This window comes from Sminthopsis crassicaudata, chromosome 6, assembly GCF_048593235.1.
Source record: "Sminthopsis crassicaudata isolate SCR6 chromosome 6, ASM4859323v1, whole genome shotgun sequence".
NCBI lineage: Eukaryota > Metazoa > Chordata > Mammalia > Dasyuromorphia > Dasyuridae > Sminthopsis > Sminthopsis crassicaudata.
The window spans coordinates 188,899,348-188,924,898 of NC_133622.1; the positions used below are offsets into that span (position 1 = coordinate 188,899,348).

The window sequence follows — 25,551 nt, forward strand, 5'->3', positions numbered from 1 at the left end:
TTGTTCTTATCCCACAGGCTTTCTCCTTAAGCAGTTAGGTGCTACAGTAGCTTAGGAGGGAGGAAGAGCTCAGTTCAAATCCTGCCTCAGATGCTAAATGTGGAACCCTGTGCAAATCACTTAATCCCCTTCACCCTCAGTTCCTTCATTTGTAAAATTGGAATAATACTGCCAACTCACAGAGCTATTGTGAGGACCATGTAAAGTGTAGCTGTTTAAGTGCCACATAAATGCTAATTATCATTATTTTAATGTAAATCCTTAGGAATAGAGTCTGCTAAAAGATGTGTCTGAGTTTTGAATCCCCAGCTTCTGGCATAGGGAATTAATAATAAAAAGAAGAAGAATGATCCTTAATAAGAATAATAATAGCAACAGCAGAAGCTAGCATTTCTATAGTGCTTTAAGGTTTGCTTTACAAATATTATATTATTTGATCCTCATGACAAGCCTGGAGGTAGGTGCTATTTATTATTCCCATTTCATAGATGAGGAAACTGAGGCAGGCTGATATCTAGTGACTTTGCACAGCTAGTATCTGAAGCCATATTTGAGACAAATATAAAGAATTACATAGGAGAAGCAAAAACTTTAGATTAAAAGTTATTTGGGCAGTTTGGGCTGTTTTTTCCTCAATACAATTTCTATTATACTCACTCCAAGCCTAGCACTCCATCCACTGGGCCACCTATCTATGTCTTTCTCATAGCGGATACTTAATAAATGTCTGTGGCTGAATCTTCTTACAAAAATATTTGCCATTTCTAGAGTGTTTGGAGGGTCCTAAAATGCTTTCTTTCCTTATAACATCATTTTTGTATAAAACCTCCAACTACCTCTGGGCATTTCTGGCCAAAGAATGGGCAAACATTGATTCAGTGCCTTTGACTGATTGATTGACTCCAAATCCAATTATTTATACAATGCATCTAATTACCACTGCCAGTGGGTGAATGAGATAGTTCATTCAAATAAAAGGACAGAGTGTTGTACCTCTGATATCACTGTTATAGAGGACTCCCAAATGAGGGAACGTAGGTCTGCATTTTCTCTGTACCCTTATAGTCTTGCAAGTTTGCCTAGATTTCTGGCCGAGATGGCTGCCTACATAGAGGTAGGCCAGATTCCCCAGAATTATTCCAGCAAAAATCCGAAATTTGCCTTATTCTAAGTAATAATCAAGAAATCCAATGAAAAAACCCACAGTAAATGACTTCTTCCATCCCAGAATTGAGCAGAAAGCCATCCAGAAGCCTGCAGGCAAATGTTTGAAAAAGGCTTCCAACAAAGCCAGTGCTAGGACATAAGAGCCTCCTAGCAGAACCGGTACTGGACACATGTGGGCTGCGAGGCTCTGTGTCCAAAAGCAGCCACAGAGCTCTCCTGGAAAAGTCCCAGGTGGGTCAGAAAGCCTCAGGGCAGGAACTTAGGAAGCCCAGGAAGAGCAGCAGCAGGCAATGAGGAGCTCCATGGCTGGACATCTCAGAGCCAGACATTTCAGGAACCCAAGGAGGGCCCTGCCACACTGTCTTGAGATGCAAAAGTGGACTCTGAAGATCCAACCTCAAAGGCCTGGTAAGTAGGAAGGACTTGGAAGGAAAAAAATGCTAAACTTGAGCAAGTAACAAGACTCCCTTAAAACTACAAACCAAAGAGAAATCAGTGTCTGCATGAGCTAGGTGGAGCAGTAGATCTAACACTGGACCTGAAGTCAGGAAGACCAGAGTATAAATCATTTCAGATACTTAACACTTATTAGCTATGTAACCATGGGTAAGGCATATAATCCCAATTGCCTTGAAAAAAACAACTAGCCTGAAAACAAGTCAAAGATAATTTTTAAATCGCCAGATTTGCTGAAAACAATAGTTTAAAAATCCTGAACATTTTATTTCAAGAAATTATAAATAAAAACTGCCAATATCTATTAGAACTTGTAAGCAGAGTGAAGATAGAATTTACTAATCAGTGGATTGGTGAACTCCCTAAAATAAATTTAAAAGAAAAAATTTTAGAAATATCTTCGCAAAATCCATCAAAGGAAAAATATGCCAAGTTGGAAGAAGAAGGAACCCTATGTCCAATTCTTCATGACTACATTTGGGGTTTTCTTAGCAAAGATATTGGAGTGGTTTGTCACTTCCTCCTCCATCTCCATCCATTTACAAATGAAGAAATTGAGACAAATAGACTTGCCCAGGATCAAACAATTAGTGTCTGAGCCCAGATTTGAACTCATGAAGAAGAATCTTCATAACTGCAGGACTAGCACCACCTTGATGCCCTGAAGCCTTCCACACTAACATCTCCCATCTTAGAGCTTCCTAGTGCAGGAACTCACTGGTCCTCTAATAATATTCTCCAACTTCACCTGTAGTTTTTTTTTTTTTATTTAATCTTTGCTATTTCTTGCTTGCATTTTTATGAAACTCAGCATGTGTTTAAGCCTTGCTTCCCCAAGTCAATTATAAATTTTTTGAGGGGAAAGTTAGGGATCAAGTCTTACTCCTCTTTGCCTTCCCCCACCTCATCAATGAAAAATTTATCTCATCATCTTCTTGTACAAAATGACTAATATGGAAATATTTTATATGATTGCACATATATAAATTATATCAAGTGTTTATTAACTCAGAAAGAACAAGGGAAGGATAAAGGGAAAGAATTTGGAATTCAAAGCCCAAAAAAAGTATTTAAAATTATCTTAACATGTAGTTAGGGAAAAAAATGAAATATATTAAATAAATGAATGAAATTTATTTCATCTGTAAAAATAGGGATAAAAATAACTTCTTCCTAGGGTAGTTGTGAGGATCAAATGAGATAATATTGCATTTGTAAAGCATTTTGCAAACCTTAAAGCACTAAATAAATGCTAGGTTTATTATTATTAGATATTAAATATTATATAATACTTATTATTAATAGATATTATTATTCCCTGCAAATCAGGGAAATGCTAAACTTATGAGATACTTAGATTTCAATAAGGCTTTTAACCAAGTCCCTCCTGGTGTCTTGGTGAGGAGTAGATTTTAGTAATAAAGTGCCACATAAACATGAATTAAGACTATGATTATAGAAGAATTAGATGGATTCAGACCTGGATGGATGCCCCAAAGAGAACTCATTCAAAAACTAATATTGTCTTACAGGAAGCTAGCCTCTGTCCCGTGTTTATGACTATTTTTATCAATTGAGTTGGATGAAGCCATAGTTAAATTGCTTATCAACAGCCTGGAGAAGTGACTGAATCTGAAAGGAAAAAATGTAGTAAAGAAAAATGTAACGTCCCAAACTGTGCACAGTTGCACCCTTAGAAACCACAGTGAACTCATAGGGATGTTACAAGATATTTTAACACAGTGGCTGTATCTGCTACTTAGTATATGCTACTAAGTGCGACAGCTCAGCAGATCCCAATTCCATTTATTATGTGATATCTTTGCAAAGTAGGTTTTCAGCATCTGCTGTGATAAAAGGCAAGTATTTGAAGAAAATCAATGTGAAACAGAAATGAGGGTAGTGATGTCCAACCTGATTTTAAGGATTTAAAAGGTATACATATCCCATTAGTAATTATGGTTATTTCCAAATGAAATTTAAATGCTATTTTCTTTCACAAGGGCAACTGTGGTCTCTCCAACTCTTAGTAAATGGCATGTAAAGATCGCTGTTGCTGAAAAAATTTACCATTTAGAGGCCAAATCTACTGCACAGTCCACAAACTTGGCTAGCCTGGTCTTTAGATGAGAAATCCAAACTCTGAGCTTCTTCAGTTTTGGTAGACAATACATAGCAGAGCTTATACTTCAGTGATCTAGACTTTGAGGCTCTGCTTTAGACCTCAACAGGGCATTGGAGGAAGTACAGCACCTAGAACTAATGAGATCACAGTCAGGGTGTTCTCCGCCATTATCATACCACATTTAGAAATGGTATTCTTGCCCAGGAATGGAATGCATCTAAGGAGGGCAGGCAAAACTCTATTACTTCAAGGTGAGCCAGATCTGATCAAAAGGAGAATGAAGGGAGAAAACTGCCAAAATATATCCACCAAAATGGGTACCAAAGACAGTAGTACCAACAATATTGGGAGGATAGCAGTAGAGAGGAGCGTTAATTCACAAAAGACAGTTTAACAAAACAAAAAAACAAAAATCCAGCAATAAAACCCATAGTGTCAGGTATTTAAACATAATGGAAAATGTGTGGAGAAGAAACATTCTAACACAAGGAGAGAAATTTGATTTAATAGGTACCAATAATACTTATAGTTGGAATATGATTTTGAAAGGATACATCCTATTTAAAAAGAAAAACAAAGGGAATAACGCTGAATATCAAAAAGATACTTACAATACTACCGTGAGGTCTACACTACAAAAATCAAAGAAAAAGGAAAAGAACTCACACAAAAATATTTATAGAAAACTTTTTTGGTGGTGGCACAGAAACAATGGGAAGGAATCTAATCAAGGAAAACAATTTCCCACACTAGCTATATTTTTAAAAAGTCTTACTTAAAATGCAAGTAGCCATTAATTAATGAATAATTAAACAAGTCATGGTTTATGAATGTAATGGAATTCTACATTCTATAAGAAATTAAGAAACCTAAAAAGACATATATGAACTAATGTAGGACAAAATGAGCAGAACCAGGAAAACAGTAATAACAATATTGTCAAGACAAACAATTTTGAAAGACTTAATAGCTCTTATCATTGCAATACCAACCATGATTTCAGGGCACTTGTGATAAAGTATTCTATCTCCTCACAGAAAGGTGATAGCTTCAAATCACAGAGTGAAGAGTGAGATATACTTTCTGGACATGGCCAAGGTACAAATTTTATTTCCTCATCTATGTATATTTGTTACAATGGTTTTGTGTGTATTTCCCTTTTTTTTTTTTTTTCTTTTTTCTGAGGCTGGGGTTAAGTGACTTGCCCAAGGTCACACAGCTAAGAAGTGTTAAGTGTCTGAGACCACATTTGAACTCGGCTCCTCCTGAATTCAAGGCTGGTGCTCTATCCATTGTGTATTTCCTTTTTCAACAGAGAAGCAGGAGATTGTAAGAAGAGAAGTATCTAATTTTGTTGATTAAAAAATTAAATTTAATTTTAGAAAGATATAGGAGGAAATCTAGAAACTTCAAGCAAGAAACATGGTTGAAAGAAAAAATACATCTGGGCAAGGATCAATAGGAAAATTAGAAACAAAATTGTCATGGGAATAAACTACAAATCACCCAGGCAGAAGGAGAAATTGGATAAGGAATTCAGGAAACAGATATCAAACCAGGCACAAAGCCATGCTATCAAAGCAATGAGTGACATTCAAGTATCCAGATGCCAGCCAAAACTAACACACACTCTCTCTCTCTCTCTCTCTCTCTCTCTCTCTCTCTCTCTCTCTCTCTCTCTCTCTCTCTCTCTCTCTCTCTCTCTCTCTCTCTCTCTCTCAGCAAATGACTATTAAGGCTCTGATTCACATGGAGAAGGATGACTAAGACTGGTTGCTGTGATATATACAAATGGTCAGGAAATCTGTAGGAAAACAACCATTTCATCCTAAAGAGAAGAAAATTTGGTAGAGAGGAGATGAACACTAAATTCTAATAGAGTAGACAACAAATATTTAAAGAAAGGATTGAATAGATTCTATAAACTAAAGCTCTTGAGAAGCAAAGTCTAAAGATATAAACAGAAATAATTCAAATAAAAAAATAAAAGGAGAAGATCCATATGGATATTCTGGGAATTCAATAAGATTTTTAAATGAAAAAAGAAGGGAAGCTTATAGAAGGGAAATATAAAAGTCTAGCATAATTCTGTAAAGCAACTTAGGAACATCAAAACTCAGAATGAAAAAATAAGTGAGTGTTATACACAATCAAAAGGCAATCTTTAGCTAGAAGAAGCTCCAAGAAAATAAAAATTGGGAATGAATGGATAGTAACAGGTAATGGAGAGATGAACAGTTGTTCAGATCTTGATTTGCTTTTGAATTCTTTTTCAAGGAAATTGATTTTTGAACTAGAAAGAAGGGCATAAGCTGGTTGTTAAGGAGGTAAAATCTACAATAATAAGAAATTAAAGAGGACCTGAGGTTCTTGATGAATTGCTATAGCTGAAAATTCTGGAGGAAAACTGAGAACTATGTAGGAAGACGGTGTTAACTCAGCTGTTGTATATTCTGCCAGGACATTTAAAAATGGACTAGAGCTAATAAGATAAAATGGAATAGAGGTAAAAGTAAATTTCTACTTGTGTGTTCAAAAAAAAACAAACAAACAAACAAGCACACAAATATGAGCTAAACAAGTCAGTAAATACAAACTAGATAACAACCATGTACTAAGCACCATACAGTCAACACTGCAACACGGCCATGAGTAGGGCATTGCATCAGAAAGCTGGTTGCACCTGCTCTGTCCTGTCCTAACAATATCTGGAGGATTCTGTTCAATTTGGGACACCATATTTTAAGAAGGATGTTGACAATCTGGAGAATGCCCAGGATGATGAAGACAAGCCATTCAAGGAGCTATCCAAGGAAATAGGGATTTGTAGCCTGGATTAAAAGATTGAAAAGTGAAGCAGCACCGTCTTCAAGGAGCTGAAGGGCTGCTACGTGTGTGAGAACAGCATGTGTTCTGTGTTCTAACTTTCCTTCCATTCTTCTGACACTCCACATCCTATGCCCTAACATCCCTTCTGGCTCTGATAGCTTATGTTTAAGGCCCGAGTTCAAATCCACACTCATTAATAATATGACCCCATAAAAAATCACTTAAACTTTCCCAGTTGGAATGTCTTCATTTGTAAAATGAAAATAACAATAATACCTCTCTCGCAAGGTTGTTGTGAGGATTAGATGATACATTGTTAGTGTAGTGATCCAACCATTCTGGAGAGTAATTTGAAACTATGCCCAAAGGACTATCAAACTGTGTGTATCCCTTGATCCAGCAGTGTCTCTACTGGACCTGTATCCCAAAGAGATCATTAAAAAGGGAAAAGAACCCATATGTGCAACAATATTTGTAGTAGCAAATACAAAATGTTCTGTAGTGGCAAGACATTGGAAATTGAGTGAATGCCCATCAGTAGAGGAATGGATGAATACATTATGGTGTATGAGTGTAACGAAATATTATTGTTTTATAATAAATGCTCGGCAGGCTGACTTCCGAAAGGCCTGGAGAGATTTACATGAACTGATGCTAAATGAAGGTTATAGAACCAAGAAAACATTGTACATAGCAACAAGATTGCGCAAGGGCCAATTCTGGTGGATGTGGCTCTTTTCAACAATGATTCAGGCCAATTCCAATAGACTTGTGATGGGGAGAATCATCTGCAGCTAGAGAAAGGACTGTGGGGACTAAGTGTGGATCACAACATAGTATTTTCACCTTTGTTGTTGTTGTTTGCTCATTTTTTCTCTTTTTTTCCCTTTGATCTGATTTTTCTTGTACAGCATGATAAACGTGGAAATATGTATAGAAGAATCGCATGTGTTTAACATATATTGGATTATTTGACTTTTAGAGGAGGAGGGTAGAAGAAAGGGGGGGGGAATTTGGAACACAAAATTTTGCAAGAGTGAATGTTGAAAATTATCTTTGCATATATTTTGAAATAAAAAGCTATAATTTTAAAACAAAGAACTGACTGATTTGAACTCCTTGCTGTCTGTCCAAGGGACTTTCAAAAGTCTCCTCTAGCACCTCAATTCGAAAGCATCAATTCCATGCTCACCTTTCCTTAGAGTCCAACTCTCACAGGCATGCATTGCTACTGGAAAAACCCTAACTTTGACTATACGGACTTTGTCAGCAGATGATCCTCTGTTTTTTAGTTTGCTGTCCAGATCTGCTGTAGCTTTCCTTCCAAGGATGCAAGTATCTTTAGCGTGTTGAGCTATATAACTGCTATGTCTTACATTAATTAGGTATATTACCACTATCCAACAAGTGGTACACTGTAGAGTATCAGATCTACTACACGTTCTGTTATTGTACATTTTTTTTCAATTTCCCCCCCCCCCCAAAGTTATCATAAGCTGGTTAACAAGGACATCATTAAAAAAATCATTCTGGTTTTAAATTGCTGATGTTTGTGTGTATGCACTAAAGTTACATGGTTCAAGCTCATCTCAGCTGTTTTTTTTTTGTTTTGTTTTGTTTTTTTGTTTTTTTGAAGGAGACTTCAGAAAATTTTTCCCTGGAAAAAGAATGTACCAGGCTTCCAACTAAGCCTGGGGCATTTTGCAGGCTGTTGTGTTGAGAGGAAATATGACTCCTAAACAATGGGTAAGAATGATGATGGACATGCACAAGGGGCAGAATCAGTATGATAGCTTCTTCTGGAAGAGACGGGTGATTTCTGACACATTGGAAGAGAGACGCATAAGAGTTTGGAAGCTACAAAAATGTCAGAGAAGAAGCTTGTCCCTATCCTGTCCCTGATTTCCAGCCTGCCTCCTTACAAACTTTAAAGACTCTTAGTTTGAGTTGAGAACTCATTTCATTCACAGCAAAGAGCTAATTCACTCTTGTGTTTCTTCTAGTACATCCCAATCCATGTGACTTCTCTGATTTCTCTTTACTACTTGCTTAGCTAAATGGGTTTAAATGCTATTTCCTGTCTGTAATGGTATTTGGTAGGAAGAGGTCAGCAGGTTTAAGCTTAGGGCTAGCCTCCCCTGAAAAGCAAAAGAGGAAGTGGCTTTTGTTCTGAACAATGAAGATCAAAAAAGCCACTATTCTTCTGTATGAAATATTTGAAAACGCATCTGGATATAATTCTAGCCCAATGTCCCTCTTGGATAAGCAGGAGAAAGAATAAAAGAGCAAGTATCCACTCATGGCCCTTCTAGTAACTCAGTGGAAATCAAAATTGTGTTCTAAGGAAAGAATTAGGACAATTCTCCAATAATTATCGATCTTTTCTCCACTTAAACTGTGTCTACAGGCTTAGATAGCCCGTGTGAAGGTATATCTCTTATATGGGTCACCACATCTTACATGTGAGATCCCTTCCAACTCCAGCTATACTGCTCAGTTCAACACCACTGCCTTTAACAGACCTGAGATAAACATCTCAAATCTCTTAGAGAAAGGGGAGTGGAGAGGATGGGACAGAAGAAAGCAGAGATTTTTTTTTTTTTTAAGGCTAGGACAATTTGATAGAATTTGATTTCCTTGAAGTAACCTCTTAAATAATTACCACAATACATATCCTTCAGAGATACAGCCTCATACACTGAGGCAAACCAACAGGGACACGGATACCTTTGCAGCCCTGGCAGAAGAAAGAGATGTCAGGTTAGATTGCCAGACATCTGATGGAGAGCAGGGGAGGCAGGGGACAACGCCCCCTCATCACTATAATATTCATTCATCAGAGGAATAGAGGGAGGGAAACCCCAGCCACTGCCACATCTCTCAAAAGAGGCATCCCCCCACTTAACCATTCAATTTACTGGATCACAGAATTCAGAGCCAAAAGGACTCTGAACACTGGACAACTCACTTATTCTCACCAGGATTCCATTTTCTCATCTATAAAATGAAGGGGTAGGAAGAGATGGCCTTCCAGCTGTGAATCTACTAGAAGAATCACAAATATGCACAGACCCCTGCGCGGGGGTTCCCCATTACATAAGCTTTAAGCTGTCTCTACTCACTTGAGGTAGGGAGCTGTCCCACAGCGGAGTCCTTAACTGCAATATGTTCAGCAGTATATAGCTCTTCAAAGACATTCTTCATTTGGAGTCTGAGGACCCCCATTGGGTCCATAGACAGATTTTTAAGGGATCCATGAACTTAGATGGAAAAAAAATACATCTTTATTTTCACTCACCCCTCATTAAAACTTAGCATTTCCTTCAGTTATTTAAAACATAGTCCAAAGGTTTCACCTGACTTCCGGAGCAGTTCATGACACCAGAAAGGTTAAGTGTTCCCACCATGCTTATCTCAGAGCTAAAAGGAGGCTATCAGATGCTTCCTGCCTGAGCAGTGATCCTCTATAATATCTGTGATTCATGTTCATCCAAATTCTATTTGAAGAACTCCAGTAATGGTGAACTTACTACCTTCTCGAAAGGAAATAGGATCTACTCTTGGGAAATTTAATTGCTGAAAAGTATTTCCCTTATTAACAGCATCCCTGTGATGTTAGTTGTTAAAAGTCCCTTTTGGACTTTTGAAAAAGTGGACTCTTGAATGAGATAAAGCACTTGGCACAGCATCTTTGCACATAGTAGATACTTTAAGTACTCATTCCCTTCTCTTTTTTAGAAATGGGAGCCATAATGTGATTCCTCTTTCTCGGCCATCATCTTCCAAGATATTTTGTCATCATCTCTGGCAGTAACAAAAGCCAGGGGCCTGACCCTGAGGCTTGTCTCTTTTTTCCCTGAGCTGGGAACACATGGGAGGAATCCCACAAAAGCCTGAGCTACCCTCTTCTGGAAACCCTTCCATACCCATGGGGTGGAAAACAGTAATTTTAAAATTATCTTTCAGGAAATGACATCTTGGATTGTGAGCAAGAGCTTTTTAGTGCATCCCAGCTGCGATTATCTGAAGCCTATTCCCATGATTGACATGAACAGAAAAATGGATTGGGGGGAGCTGGGAGTGAGAAAAAAGTGACAGTGTGGGGATTTCTTTTATCAGAAGCTTGAAAATATTATCTTGCCATGAGTCGTGGACGAAATGAGACCTAAGAGCAAAACTCTATTTAAGGCTCATTCTTTCCTCACTCCCTAAATCCACTTCTATCTGGAAGAATCTTCCTTTTTCTTCAGGGTCCAACTCAGATGTCCCTTCTTCCAGGAAGCCTTCCTTAATTCCCTCATCCAAAAGTGGTCTAGAGATGGCATTTTCCAATGAAGAAATACTGGAAGGAGTCAGTGTTCAAATCTACCCTCTATCTATGTGCCTGTGGGCAAATTAATTAACCTCTGAGTCTCAGTTTCTTCATTTGTAAATGAATTACTTCGACTGTTTGAATGATTGGTTGATTCCAGCTCTGAAGGAAAGAAAGAATATTTATAATACAAAAACCTAAGTACTGGGAAGGCAAATAGAAAAGAAAGACAGTCCCTATTTTCAAAGAACTCATATTCCATTGGCAGAGACAACACATGTAGGAGGTTTTAATTGCAAGTCAGGTGGATTGTTCCCTTTGACAAGAGCTGGAGGGGCCAACCACAGTGTTTGTAGTCAGGGTAGGGGAGAGTCATGTGATATGGTTATTCCCTGTTGGAGAAGCTGGGCTGCTTCTAGCTGGGTCTGAAGGAAGGTGATAGTCAAGGTGCCTGGTGGTTATGGCGTGTCCTTCTTGGCACATTCCACCTCCTGTCTCTCTCTCAGGACCCCTTGCCAGTTGGCTTGTTCATCATGGGCATTGGGCCATTTCTAGCAGTTGGTCTGCAGTTGGTGGTGAGGATGAAGGTAATCCTTGTCACCTGGACTACTGCAATGGTCTCAAGCCTATCCCCATGATTTTCCTAAAATACCTTCTCTGCCCAGGAAGGTGTCTTTCCTTCCTAAGTACCTTATATTTATTTTGTACTTAGCCTATGCATACTTGTATTCCCATATACTCTCTCTTTCAATAGAAGCTAAATCTCTTGAGAACAAGAATTGTTCCATTTTTTGTCTTTGGAAACCCAGTAGCTAGCACATAGCAGGCACTTTATAAATGCTTACTAGTTTGACTAATATGAGATCCTAAGATTTAAAGCTAGAAGTGACCTAAAAATATCTAGTCCAACTTCCTCCTATTACAAACACATTTTATCTTCACTAATTAGGTGAATTGCACACACAGCTGAGCCTTGCACATATTAAGAGTTGATCTGTGATCTGAAATTTCTGCTGTGGAAATTCCTTCCACCAAGTACAGATCACAAGCCATCCTAATCTTAGGCCTGAGCCTCAGAGAGATTAAAATACTTGTTATACAGATATTAAATGTCAGAGCCAGGATTTGAACTCATCCAGAATAGCCAGGTACTTAGGAGGGGAAGGGTATTTTACTCCCTTTTGTTCTTCCTCTCTTATTGCCTTCCCTGGTCTCAGCCAGTTCTAGAATCCATCTGGAATTGCTGCCAGTGGAAGGAGCTTCAGAGGGAACTCCACCCCTTCAGCTTCTCTGTTCTCCCAGCCTAAGCTATCCCAGAACCCACCCACGTGGCCAGGTATCAATAAGAGAATACCTGGACTACTTAACTGCTTCAACAGTTTGAAAAAGTTAGTCAGCAATCCCCCACCTGCTGATGAAATGCAAGACCACCGGGTTGGGAGTCAACGAGATTTCCCACATTAAAAGTCTTCAGGAAAAGACTAAGTGACCATTTCTTAGAGCTATTAATGCTTTGTGCAGCTGTGAGGTAAGATAATCTCCAAAGTCCCCTCTAACATTGCGTCTATGAATCTTAAATCTTTCTGCCAGGCTCTGAGACTCAGGGCTTCCAAAGCTAGAGAAGAAGGCAGCATGGTCCCACTTTGTCAACATGATAGAAAGTCAGAGTTTTGTGCACTTCAGGTCTCACCAAGCACCTTCCTTTACAAAAGTCTCACAAAATAGGCGAATGTGATCACTGCCCATTTTTCAGGTGGGTTCAAAGAAATGAAGACTTCATTGTAGAACAGAGCCCACCAGTGGCAGAGCCAAGACTGAAACCCTGGACTCCTGCTGTCCACCACATTATATCTATCCCAAAAGAAAAGTAAATGATCATGAATGGGGTCCAGGTTGTGGCTCTAAGGTGCTGTTTCTAGGGGAAAAGAGCATCTCTGCCTGAACCGTCTGCAAGGTTCTACTCCCAGCACCTCCCTCTCAAATCCAGTGAATCTGATGTCAAGCGAACACCCCAGCATCTCAATTTATGCTGTGTGAAGGTGTGAGGGAAAGGAAGATAACACACAGGGCAGAGGAAACTTAGGTGACATCCACATGGCCAATACAGCCTCACACCCATTAGCCCACCTGCTTTTTTCTCAGTGGCCCTCACCTGTAATGAGGCAGGACAGGACAATAGTCCCCCTAGGGACTCAGAACTAATGGGGCCCTGTTCAGGAAAGCTTTTACAGACTCAGGAACCTCCGTTTCAGTATCCCAGGAAGTTGATCACTTAGGTTCCCTTCAGTGATGACAAAAGAACATCAACTCCTAGAGGGCAGAAAAAAATATGGTGCACTGGAAAATATGGTACAGTCCTGGATTCAGGACCATAGTCCTGCCACTTACCACCTCCTGAGACCCTAAGCAAGATATTTCCTCTCTCTGGGCCTGTTAGATGAAGAGGTTGGAATAGATGATCTTCCAGACTCTAAATCTAGGATCCTAGAAGACAGGCCCACTCACATTCTCGTGATCTTCTGTTCCTTTCTCCCTCCATAGAAACTCTCCATCAGATATGATTACGAAAGGGAAAAAAAAGGTATAGGTGGTCCCAAACTGGGCAGACATAGAATCTCAATGGCTCTATTCCCTGAAGGAACAGCCCCAGCAAACAGCCTGTTCTTGACTCAAGCAAAATCTGTTATTTAAAGAACCACTTGCCAGACCAGCCAGGATCATAGGATCACAGATTCAGAACTGAGAGGGCTTTCAATCCAGTCCAACCCTCTCATTTTATAGATGAAGAAACTGAGGCCCAGAAAAATTAAATGACAGTCTAAGGTCACTGTGATAGCAAGAATCCCCAAATTCAATTTGTATTGAGGTTTTCTAGATTCCTAATCTAGAACTGCTATCTTGCAAAATTCAAAAATCCTCTAAGTCAACTCTCCTCCCAAAGGTAGGGGTCCAGAGACTTCTCATCTGCTCAAAACCTGACAAAACCCTCCAATTAGTGCACCCATTTCTTACATGGTGATTGTCATTACTACTACATAATAATTACAATAAAACAATTGTATACTACAAAAATGAATTTACATTTAGTAGAAATATGTTTCCTTCAAAATCTGACTCATCTTCCTCTCATATCTGCACATTTTTATCCTCAAACACAATTTTTCATCATTTTAAAGCTTATGAGTATTGTTTACAATGATCCTATAAGGTAAGTCATCTCATCAGCCCATTTTACAGAAGAAGAAATCAAGGTCAGACAGAGGCAATGACTTGATTAGGGTTGCAAGGGATGTATCAAGTCAGGCTGTGAACACATCTCCTGCTTCTAGGTCCCTGTCCCCTCCTAGCATGTTCCCTCTCATAGCTTATGCTATAGCTTGCAACTAAAAGCATGTCTGTGTATACATGCACATACATGTATGTGCACATGTGATTTTTCCAAAGTTTTTTATTTCCTATCTATTCTTTTGTGTAGTTGAGAAAGGGATCCTGCATGTATGTATATGTTAGTATTGTGTGGGTATGTATGGATACACACATGTAATGCATGTATGTGTGTGCATGCATATATGTTTGGATTGTGTGCACTGAATGTCTACATATGTATCCATGTATATGTGTGTTTGTATATGTATTGTTTGGACATGTGCATTGTGTATGTATAGATACAAAAAGTGATTTCCTAACCTTTTGTATGAAAAAGGAATCCTGTATGTATGTATGTATATATGTATACATGTGTTCTTATCCATGTAGGAGTATGTGTACATATACACCATTTTCCAAAGTGATTTTCTATCTTTTTGTATAAGAAAGAAGTTCTGTATGTATGTGTGTATGTATGTATGTATGCATATGTATATTTATCTATGTAGGAGTGTGTGTATATGTACATATACATATAGTTTTCCAAAGTGATTTCTTATCTATTCTTTTGTACAGTAGAGAAAGAAGTCCTGTATGTATGTTTGTGTATGTATGTGTATATATGCATACATATGTGTTTATGTAGAGGTGTGTGTGTGTGTGTGTGTGTACATAGAGTTTTCAAAGTGATTTCCTATCTATTCTTTTTGTATGGTAAAGACAGGAACCATGGGCTGGTTTCTGGACCTAGCACTGCTATCAATTGGCTAATATGGCAGCCACAAGTCCAAAGAATAAAACGATTCCTGTTCTTAATGAGTTTCTATTCCTACAGGAAACACAAGGGAATATTTAAATTGATATGGCATAAACACACAGTTTATAAAGAAAGGTAGTTTGACAAGAAGGACCTGGCAATTGAGGGGATTGGGAAAGAAAGACTTCGGGCAGAAGATATTATCTGAGCTGTGTCTTAAAGTAAGACTTCAGGAGGGGAAGGGAAGGAGAGCATCCGCATTCCAGGCAAGGAGGATGGGGCCAGTACAAAAGTGCAGAAATAGGAGGCAGAGCATCATGGGTGAGGACCAGAGAAAAGGCCAATCTGTCTTGCTTACAAAGTATGGAGCAGGAATATCCAACAAGGTTACAAAGACAGGCTGGGGCCAAACTGTGGAGCCATTTATAAGCTAAACAGAGAAGTTTATTTTTGATGCTAGAGGCAATAGGAAAGTAATGGAACTGTTGAAATAGGGGAGTCATGTGGTCATATTTATGTTTAAGGAAAATTCCTTTGGCAGCAGAGCAGGGGACCAACAGGAGTTGTGAGAGAGAGAGACCTTAGGCAGGGAGAGTATTCAGGAGACCGTGAAATAATCTAGGTGAAAGGTGACAAGGGCCCGAACTAAGGTGGCAACTGTGGGAGAGGAGGAAAGGAAGGAGTAGAAGAGCCATAGGAAAGATGGAAACAGCAAGATTTGGCAACCAATTTCATTGGAGGAGGAAGAGTGAGGAGTTCAGGAAGACCCAGATAGACATATTTAGTTGAAGATGTCTCTGGGACATTCAGTTTGAAATGTCCAGTAGACAACTGATGATATAGTACTTGAAGTTCAGGGGAGAGACTGGAACTGGATAATATAGGACTGGGACTCATCTACGGAATTTTGTTGAATCATTTCAATCATGTCTGCCTCTTCATGATGCCTTTTAGGCATTTTTTGGCAAAGATACTGGTGCGGATTGCCATTTTCTTTTGCAGCTCATTTTACAGATTAGGAAACTGAGGCAAATGGGGTTAAATTACTTACCCAGGGTCCCGTAGCTAGTAAGTGTCTGAGACCAGATTTGAACTCAGGAAGATGAGGCTTCCTGATTGCAGGCCTAGACCTCTGTGCACTGCATCCCTCTCCCCCAGCTGCTCCATCTACATAAAGATAATAGTTAAACCCATGGGAGTTAATGAGAGGCTAGAGGGGTCAGAAGAGCATCTAGAGGGCCTAGGAGCACCCACAGATAGGAAGCATAATGTACGGATTGTGGCAGCAAAGGAGACTAAGACAGTGGGGTCAGGCAGGTGGGAGGCAAACCAGGAGAGAGGAATAGGGTCATGAAAACTCCCAGAGGAGAGAGCAATCTATAGTACAGAATGCTGAAGGTAAGTCAAGGATGAGGCTTGAGAAAAGCCTGTCAGACTAGGCCATTCAGAGATCGCTGCTAACTGGTGCTGAGTGAGGAGATAGAAAGCCAGACTCCAAAGGGTCACAGAGGGAGAGGGAAGGTAGGGGAGTCAGACAACTCTCCCCAAGAGTCTAGCTGAGAAAAGGAGAGGAGATGGGAAATGATGGCTCAAGAAAACCTCAGGATCTAATGAAGGGTTTGGGTGTTTAAAAAAAAAAAAAAAGATGAAAGAAATATGGTCACATCTGAAGGCAGAAAGGAGAACATTAACTGTTAAAAAGGCAGTTGTGAAAGATATGAGGGGGGAGAAGTGGGAGGGGAAGAAACAGATTACAAGGGGGAAAAGGTGGAGAGGGAGTGAAAGAGAAGAGAGAGAGGGGAGAGAGAGAAAGAGGAGAGAAAGAGAAAAAAGGAGAAAGAAGAGGAGGAGAAGGAAGAAGGAGGGAGGGAAGGAAAGGGAAGGGGAGAAGGAAAGAGAGGGAGAGAAAGAGGGACAGGGAGACAGAGAGACAGAGACATGGGGAGAGAGAGAGAAAGATAGAAGAGAAGAGAAAGGGGGAAATGAAGGGGAAGGAGGGGAAAATGAAGAGAAAGAGTTAGGTGAAGAGGAGGGAGAGAGAAAGAGGGAGGGAGAGGAAGAGAAGGAAGAAAAGAAAAAGAAAGGGAAAGAAGTGGGGGAAAGGTTATTCAACTATCACCTTATTGTCTGGGCATGTTCCCTCATCTGGAAAAAGGGATAATAATCCCTACAATTTTTATACATTGTGAAAAAATGTCCCGAAATGGATTTTCAGGTTTTAAGTGGCTATATATATGTCCATTGATAACTAATCTCTTTCCCCATCTATAAAATGGGCATTGTAATAGCTGTACCACACGAAGCAGTGGGGACAATCCAAGGAAATGTAAAAGATGAGCCTTGGCTTTGTCCTTTCCAGCTCTAAATTAGGATGTCAGAGACGCTCTGTACTAAGAAGAGCCACATTTCTTTCTGTGGGGCTTCCAGGTTTACAAAGCCCTCTTCTCATCGAGACCCTGAGTTAGGAGGGTATAAAGTGCATTATTATTAAAGGCTCCAAGACCCCCTCTATAAAGTGGTCGCTTGAGCTCTCTCCCAATTCTGCCATGAGTTTTCCAAGGTTCTGCCAGCTGTCCCCTACAAAACCCACTGCTGACCAATGTCCAGGCAAGTTAAGGCCAGAGGCCTGACTGAATTTCCAGATATGGAGATTCATGAAACCAACCCAGATACTCTGAAATGGAACTGAACAAGATCTGTGTAATGGTGGGAGATAGGGAAAGTGTTAGGAATATCTGTTCCCAACCAACTTAACTTATCCACATCATCCTCCTAAAAGGAACTGAGCTCCCTATCAAAAAGGAAAGCCTTTGGTCTATTGGATGAACCCTGTTCTAAGTGCAACCAGTATTTACCAACATATCAGTATCTACTGTGGGCAATGCCTTTAACTGGATGCTGAAGAAATAAAGACCCAAAAAAACAATGTCTGCCCATAACCTAATGGAAGGATGTAGGAAGCTAAGTAAAGCAACAGATAGCGTGGAGATGGGGAGGCCCATTTATGACATCCTATATCTCTAAACTAGCTAGTGATACAGTGGACCAAGACCTGGGTTCAACTCCTGCCTTATTAGCTATAGAATCCTGGGTAAGATACATATTAACCTCTCTTAGCCTGTTTCCTCTTCTGTAAAAATGGGCATAATAATAACACCCAATTCCCAGAATTGTTACAAGGATCAAATAAGGTCATATTTATAAAGCACTTAGCATAGTGCTTGGCACAAAATAAATGCTTTATAAATATAAATATAAAATATTATCATTGTTACTGTTGTTACTGTTCTTGTATTGCAGCACTTTGTAGGCTTTAAAGAGCTACATGAATACTAGCTATTATTATTATGCAACATTGTACACAATTCGAGACAGAATGAAAGCAGAGACTCAGAAAAAAGTGTACTTAGAAATGTGAGGGGAGGAAAGGAAAAATCTATTTTGCTGGGGGAGGAGGAGGGAACCCAAGAAAAGGTTGGAAGCTAAGCTGAGCCCTGAAGCAAAAGGGCTTCCAAGGATTCAAGAAAATCCAAGAAAAAGGATTCCAAGAAGTGGCAAAGAAAAAGTAAAATGGCATTCTTGGGGATGGCACAGAGTTATAAGATGAAAAGATGAAAAGATAGGGAATAGTACCATTTGGGGGAGGGAAAGTGGAGTTCATGTAGAGAAGAAATGAGAGATAAGGCTGGAAAGGTAGTTTAGAAACTTCTCTGGAACCTTACTTAGAGGATCCTAGCTGCTTACTATCTCAAGGTTCCAGAGGGATCCACTCCAAAAACTATAACTCATTAGCCCCCACCAGTGTGCTTCCCATTAATAGTCAGCCAGTAGTCACAATTAGCTTAAATAAAGGCATTTGCTAAGATGGTATAGTCAGTAAGACCAATAGCTACAAAACAATTCCCACCTATCCCCATGATTCTGGGGTATCTTCTCCTACAAAAACACACAGCATTAGGCTTGTACCTGGAGTACAAATAAGTGAGGTCAGGGTCCCAATGTCTTTCCTTCCCAACCTTCTCAGAGCCTTTACTCTATTCCTATCCTGTGAGTGAAATATTTTAGCTGACTTCCTTGGTTCTGTTCCTCTCCACACATCAATTCCCACTTACCCAAAATAATTTCTCCTTGGATCCATGGCCAGCTCTCTTCTCTGCTGCCAGAGATCACTCATGAAATTGCCCTCTCACTTATGGCAGCTTTAATTATTTGAAAGTTTTTCCTAACATCAAGCCTAAATCCAGAGCTTACAAATTCCACATATTGTTTCTGGTTTTACCTTCTGGTTCCACACGAAATAAGTATGACCCTTCTTCTGCAGACATAAGTAGGAAATGCAAAATAGAAGCTGAGGGAAGAGGATGGGTGTCATCTGCATAGAAGTGATAATTAAAGCCAGAAGATGAGATGAGGTCACCCAGAGAAAAAGTATAGAAAGAGAAGAGGGCTACAAAACAATATGGAAGGGACACAGTGAATCTGCCAAGGAGACAGAAGAGAGGGCAGAAAAACTAAGAGAAGAGAAAAACATCAAGAGCTCTAACTCTTGGATCTTCCCTCAGAATTCTGAAGCCACCAAGTCACTTGGTAAAAGTCATTCTCATATTCAAGGCATTAAATTCACTGCAGTCCAGACTATGGGTCAATATTAGCCCCAGGATCTTCTCAGCTCTGAGCAGAAGAAACTAAAGGGAGAAAATCCCAGATCTTTCCTAAGCTTAAAAAGAGCCAAATGGATCCCTTGAGACCTTTCCCAAAATCACAGTCAGACCCATCTAATGCAGACTATCAGAACTGGAAAGGCTTTATAGTTCTTCTGGTCCAAGCATCTTATTTTAAACTGTCTCCCAGTAAGATACAAAATGTCACTGGGAGTTAATACCACCAGAACATAGTCTGGTTCCCAGCCAAGGTTCTGCCTCTCTTTTCTTTCTAATTACAATTCCCACTTCTATTACACTATAATATAAATCAAAGCACTTGACTTACAAAACTCCTGAAGTGTCATACTTCCCATTTTACAAGTGAACATTCTGAGGTCCAGAGAAGAGAATCATTTTGTCTAGTCATACAGCTAATTAAGTATGGCACCTTGGGATTCAAATTCAGCTCTTATCAGCACCAAGTAGAGCTGAAATTTTCATTCTAGCAGATTGTCTTTCCTTTACAACTCCCGCCTTCTCTCTTACCAGTTTTCTGCCGATGACTAAAAAGACATTTGTAAGCCTCCTGCTTTATTAATTGCCCCTTTCTGCTTCTCTCCCAGCTCCTCAGGGTCAAAGTGCTCTCTGCCTATAAAGGAAAGGTAATCCAGGTATAGTAGAAATGAAATTGGACATTGGAGATATGGTGCCTCTGGGTGTGCTTGTGATTAGGGTCAATGTCACCCTCACTACTGTCCTAGGAATAGTCTTCAGCATTCTGGTGAAACTTAGCCTGCACGTATATAATATTTCAGACCTTGAAATATTAGAGGAAAGAGCACTGATCTTAGAAGACCTGAAATGAGTCCAGGGAAACCTTAGACAAATACTTCATCTTCTCATCCCAGAACCTTAAATTTCCTTCTCTGTTAAATGTAAATAATATTTGTCTTACCTATCTTATCAGGAGACAACGGGTGGTACAGTAGATGGAGCACTGGGCCTACAGTCAGGAAGCACTGAACTCACATCTGACCCCTGACTCCCTAGTTGCATGATCTGTTTGCCTCAATTTCCTCATTTGGAAAATCAATTGGAAAAGGAAATGGCAAATCACTCCACTGTCTTTGATCCCAAATGAGGTCACCAAGACTTGGACATGACTAAACAGCTGAACAACAACAATTTCATCAGACAATCATGAATAAAGGGTTTTGTAAACTCTAAAAGCCCTCCTGAAACCCTTCAATAATCCAATGGATAGCAGTAATAGCCAGTTATTTATAAGGTTCACAAAATCCTTCACATGTGACATCATTGGATCTTCATAAGAACCCAGTGAGGTACGTGTTATTATCACCGTACTTTATAGATTTTATACATTTTTATTTTACATAAATTGAGAGGTTAGGTCCTTTGCTCAGGATCACACAGCTGAAAGTCTAAGGGATGATCTGAATTCAGATCTTCCCAATTTCAAGTCCAAAGCCCTATCTGCTTTGCCAACTAGATGTTTCAAGGAATTGGGATGTCTTCTTCCATCAGTGCTGATGACAAAGCTTCCCATCCTGTATGACATTGGTTTATGCCTTCCCAGGGAAGGATGTGGGGAGAAGGAATCCATCTGATGTGTCAAGAGAATTCTCTTGCCATCAAGTAAATCCCAGTAAAGCCTGTGGGCTTTCCACTGCTGCAGCTCTCACCCAGTGACTCTATTTCACCTCTATTTTCAATCATTTCTTTCTTTGATGACAAAGGATGTCAAGATAAAAATATGTGCTACAATTTGATCCAACAATAGCCCTTGAGAGGGGATGTTTATGTCCATTTAACATAATGGACATGGGAAACATGCTCAAAGAGTAAGGTGACTTGCCTAAAGAGTAACCCAGCTTGCAAAGGAGTAACTGGCAGTACTCAAATCCAAGCCTTCCAACTATTACCAATACCATACTGTCTGCCCTACAAAGCAAAACCTCCACTAAAATGGAGATCTAGCTAAGTAGAACCCTCAAATAAATGAAAATTTTAGCAATTCCAACTTTTAAAAGAAAAAAGATGAAAACCACACACAAAACACACAAAAAAAGGACATATAAGGGATTTAGCAAAAGTAAACAAACTCACCAGGAGTATCCTAAGCCTCAAGGAATTCATGGCGCTCAGTCTCCTACACCTTCTCCATCTCCATCCATAAGCCTGGGCACTAAGAATTCACATTCAGCCAAGTCTCCTCCAACATTTCCATCCCTACCCACAGGCCTGGGCAGTGAGAATTTCCGTTCAGCCCAGTTTCCTCTACTTTCCCCATCTCCAACTTCATCTTCAACAAACGTTAATTAACCATGTACTATGTGCAGGACCTGGAGAGGGGGCACTGCAAAGGACACAAAAGAGGAACATGACACGGTCCTCCGCTCGGGTGGCTCACATTCGAGAAAGGGGCAGTCTCACACACACATAAACATAATACAAAACGAGTGCGTGAGAAGTACAAACAAAATGTTCTCTGAGGTCTACAGAGAAGAAAAGGCCATCAGGGAAGGCTTCTTGGAAGAGGGAGCCTTATTAAAAGACTTTTCTCTACTCAAAAGCCAAGAAAATGAGAGCTAGCACAAAGAATTATGGCCCTGAGGATCTACTAATGATATTAATGTACTTTGATTGACAAACACATTCCTTGGGAGATACAAATAGGGATTGAACCTAGGATTTCACCAGTATAGGGAACTCCAAGGTCACCAATGCAGCTAGGGAGGGGAAAGTATCTAAAGCACTGAGAGGGTAAATTACTTGACCAATGATTATGTATCAAAGGTGAGACCTGACCCTTGATCTCTGTGGCTTCAAGGACATCATTCTATCCCTTATGCCCTTTGAAAAAAAATTCCTTTCAATCTGTTATTTCATGGATCATCTCAACCTTCGAGGTTGTGGTCCAAGTAGTATTACCCTCTTGTAACAGAAGTGGAAACTGAGGTGCAGAGAATAGGATTTCTACAAGGTCACACAGCAAGGATTTGAACACAGATCTCCTGACTTCTCATCCAAGGCCTTTTCTATAATACTGTCTTGTTACTGTTTTAAGTTGGAACATCTGAGAAAGGTTTTCAGCTAATAAGTAGAAAAGAGGACTGAACTTGGAGTCAGGAAGTGTATGTTCGACTCCTAGCTCTGACTTACACTCTGTGTGACCATGGGTTTCTCCTCTCTAAGCCTCCATTTCCTCATCTGCAAAATGGGTACAATGAGGCTTGCCCTACTGACTTAATAGGGTTGTGTAATGAGGAAAGTTTTGTAAACAGTACAGAAATGTGAATTATTTTTTAAATTAGCAATTATTCATAATGATGAAAGATTTGAGGGAATTATGCCATTGTTAACAGGAAAACTTAATTAGCCATAAGTCCCTATCCCCCAAACATCCTGGTTACTTATTGGTTTCATCAAGTACATTTAATTTAAATGATTATACAGGTAAGATCCAAAAGCAATGAGAAAAGGCTGGAAACAGCGAAACTGGACTATCAAGCAGGAGTAACAGAAGCCCCTTCTGCACAAGAGAGAAGCAGAAGTGTGACTAGAAATTCTATCCCGGGACAAATTTGATCCAGCTGGAATAAGGAGGATGCTAAAGCAAAGTCACTCTTATGTAAGGTTAAGATAGAATAGAAATAGGTTAAAGGAGGTGGAAAACTGAAGGAATGAAAGGCCAAGATATTTGAAGAGGAGGATGAGGTCCATGGTCAATAAAACATTTTAAGTGTCCACTACATATCAGGCACTGTCCTAAGTATTATTCATACAAATACAAAAAAACAATCCTTACCCTCAAGGAACGTATATTTGAATGAGGATGATGACACAGAAAAGAAAGCTGAAAATATAAGAGAGGAAACAGGAGGTATCCATGATGAGGATGATGGAGAAGAAGTAATAAAAGAAATCTAAAATGAATGCAGCCAGATGGAAAATGAGGAGTGGGAAATGAGAGATCTGAAGACATGTGTTTTCTGGTTCCTCTCCTTAAATGGAGGCGTTTATGGCTCTGTCCTCCAATTAGCATTCACTGATGAGATGGAAGCAACAAGGCATCTATATTTTGCAAGATGATGAGATTTCCCAAAGATGAGTTTATTAAGGCCAATGAGTATTGATGAAGAAGTTAAAGAAGGATGAGGGAGGGCGGAGACTAATAGCTAGGGACTGAAGGGATTGGAGAGAGGGCAAAGGGACCCAGAGATCCACAGATCACAGCAAAACAGCTGGAGTAAAGTTCAAAGAGAGATGGCTGCTTGCTGAGTGATGGCAGCAAGGGGAGAGGGGGAGAATGGGAAATCACCACCAGGAAAGAGGAAGCAGGGCATCTCTTCCTCCTGGCTCTGTGGCAAAAGGCTTGAAAGAAGCAGCCAACCTTGCCAAGCTGCCAAAAGAGGTAGTGTTTTCCGGAGAAAGCTAGTCTGAGTGAGCACTAAGATGGGAAGATGCAAGAAGAGATCCAGAGAAAGAGAGAAGTTTGTAAACAATAGATAAGATTTCCAGATGGCACAGTGGAAGGGAGGTCAGAGGAGGTCCAAACTTCATTGTCAGAAACCCCATTCCCTCACCCTCTTCCTGAGCTGCCTTCTCCCCACCCACCCTTAAGGGGGGTATGGGTTGGCAAAGGACCAAAAATTACAGGAAGGTAACCTGGTCTAGACCATGGCAGGGAAAAAGTAACACCTTCAAGGATCAGGGCCTGAGGCAAAGTTCCAGCTGCCTGCATTCCTCATGGATCTACCTAAAGTTCACAGCATTTGTGGGAAACAGAAAAATAAAATATCAAAAATAAAAGAGATCTACAGCACTGGAGCCAAATGTCCTGGTGCCAGACACTGAGGAAAATCTACCTTTCTGTCTCTGATCTACTACATTTCCCTGAGTGTCAAACTCATAGATTGGGAGCTATAAAGACCAAGGTCACCATCTACAACTGTACCACTCTTGTATTCTCCTGTGGCCCCACCTAGTCCTTTCCATAAAACCTGAAAATATCCAAGCAATGAGGCATAAAGAAGCTAATTAATAGGCCTACTTTTCGCAAAGGCCTTGCTGAGAAACTGAGACATGGAATCTGATGCTCCAGAGAAGACCAGCCATATCAGAACATTCTTCTTGCCCTAGCAAGCCTGTCCTGCTCAGCTCTGACCTATCACAATAAGGGATGTACATGAACTCATTTTCTGACTCCCATAGCAATGGTCCAGAGCTTTGCCCCTTACCATTCCCTCCCTCTTTTTTTAGCTAGAAGGGGCCACAGGGAGCCTCTGTGACAACCCTCTCATTACACTAGAAGAAAAACTTGAATCCCTAATTGAAGTGACTTACAGGATAATAGGATGTAGGGCAGGAAGAGGGCTTAAAGATTATCTAGATCCAACCAACCATTTTTACAGATTAGGAAATAGAGTCCAAGAAAGCAGAAGTGACTCGCCAAGGCCACTAATAGGTAGCAGAGCCAAGCTTACAAACCTAGGTCTTCTCATGCTGAGACTAGAACTCCATCTATACCTCCTAAGATTCTTATATACAAGGCCCAAGCAAAGACCAGCTCATTGACTTTTACCTTCAAAGAGCATATTCAAGAAAGTCCAACAGAGCTCCAAGCTGCATGTTTGTCCCATTTTTCCTGCCCCACCCCTTGTAGGCTCTTCTTGAGAGCCCAAGAACAAAGGCTCTATAACATTTTAAAGTTTACAAAGCACTTTCCTCAAATCAACCCAGTGAGGCAGGTGGTACAAGTACTATCCCCATTTTACAGATGACCAAATTGAGGCTCAGAGCTAGGGAATGATTTACTCCCTTGCGGTACCCAGAAACTGCAAAGGCCTCCTGCTTCCTAGATCTCATCGCCTCA

The 25,551-nt window shown here is 40.0% G+C and overlaps 1 protein-coding gene across 1 annotated transcript in view; it reads right to left on the reverse strand.

Annotated features, from left to right (window-relative positions):
* The window catches only part of NAT8L (N-acetyltransferase 8 like), a 48,122-nt gene that overhangs the window by 18,395 nt on the left and 4,176 nt on the right, over positions 1-25,551 (reverse strand). The gene's annotated exons all lie outside the window — the stretch shown is intronic.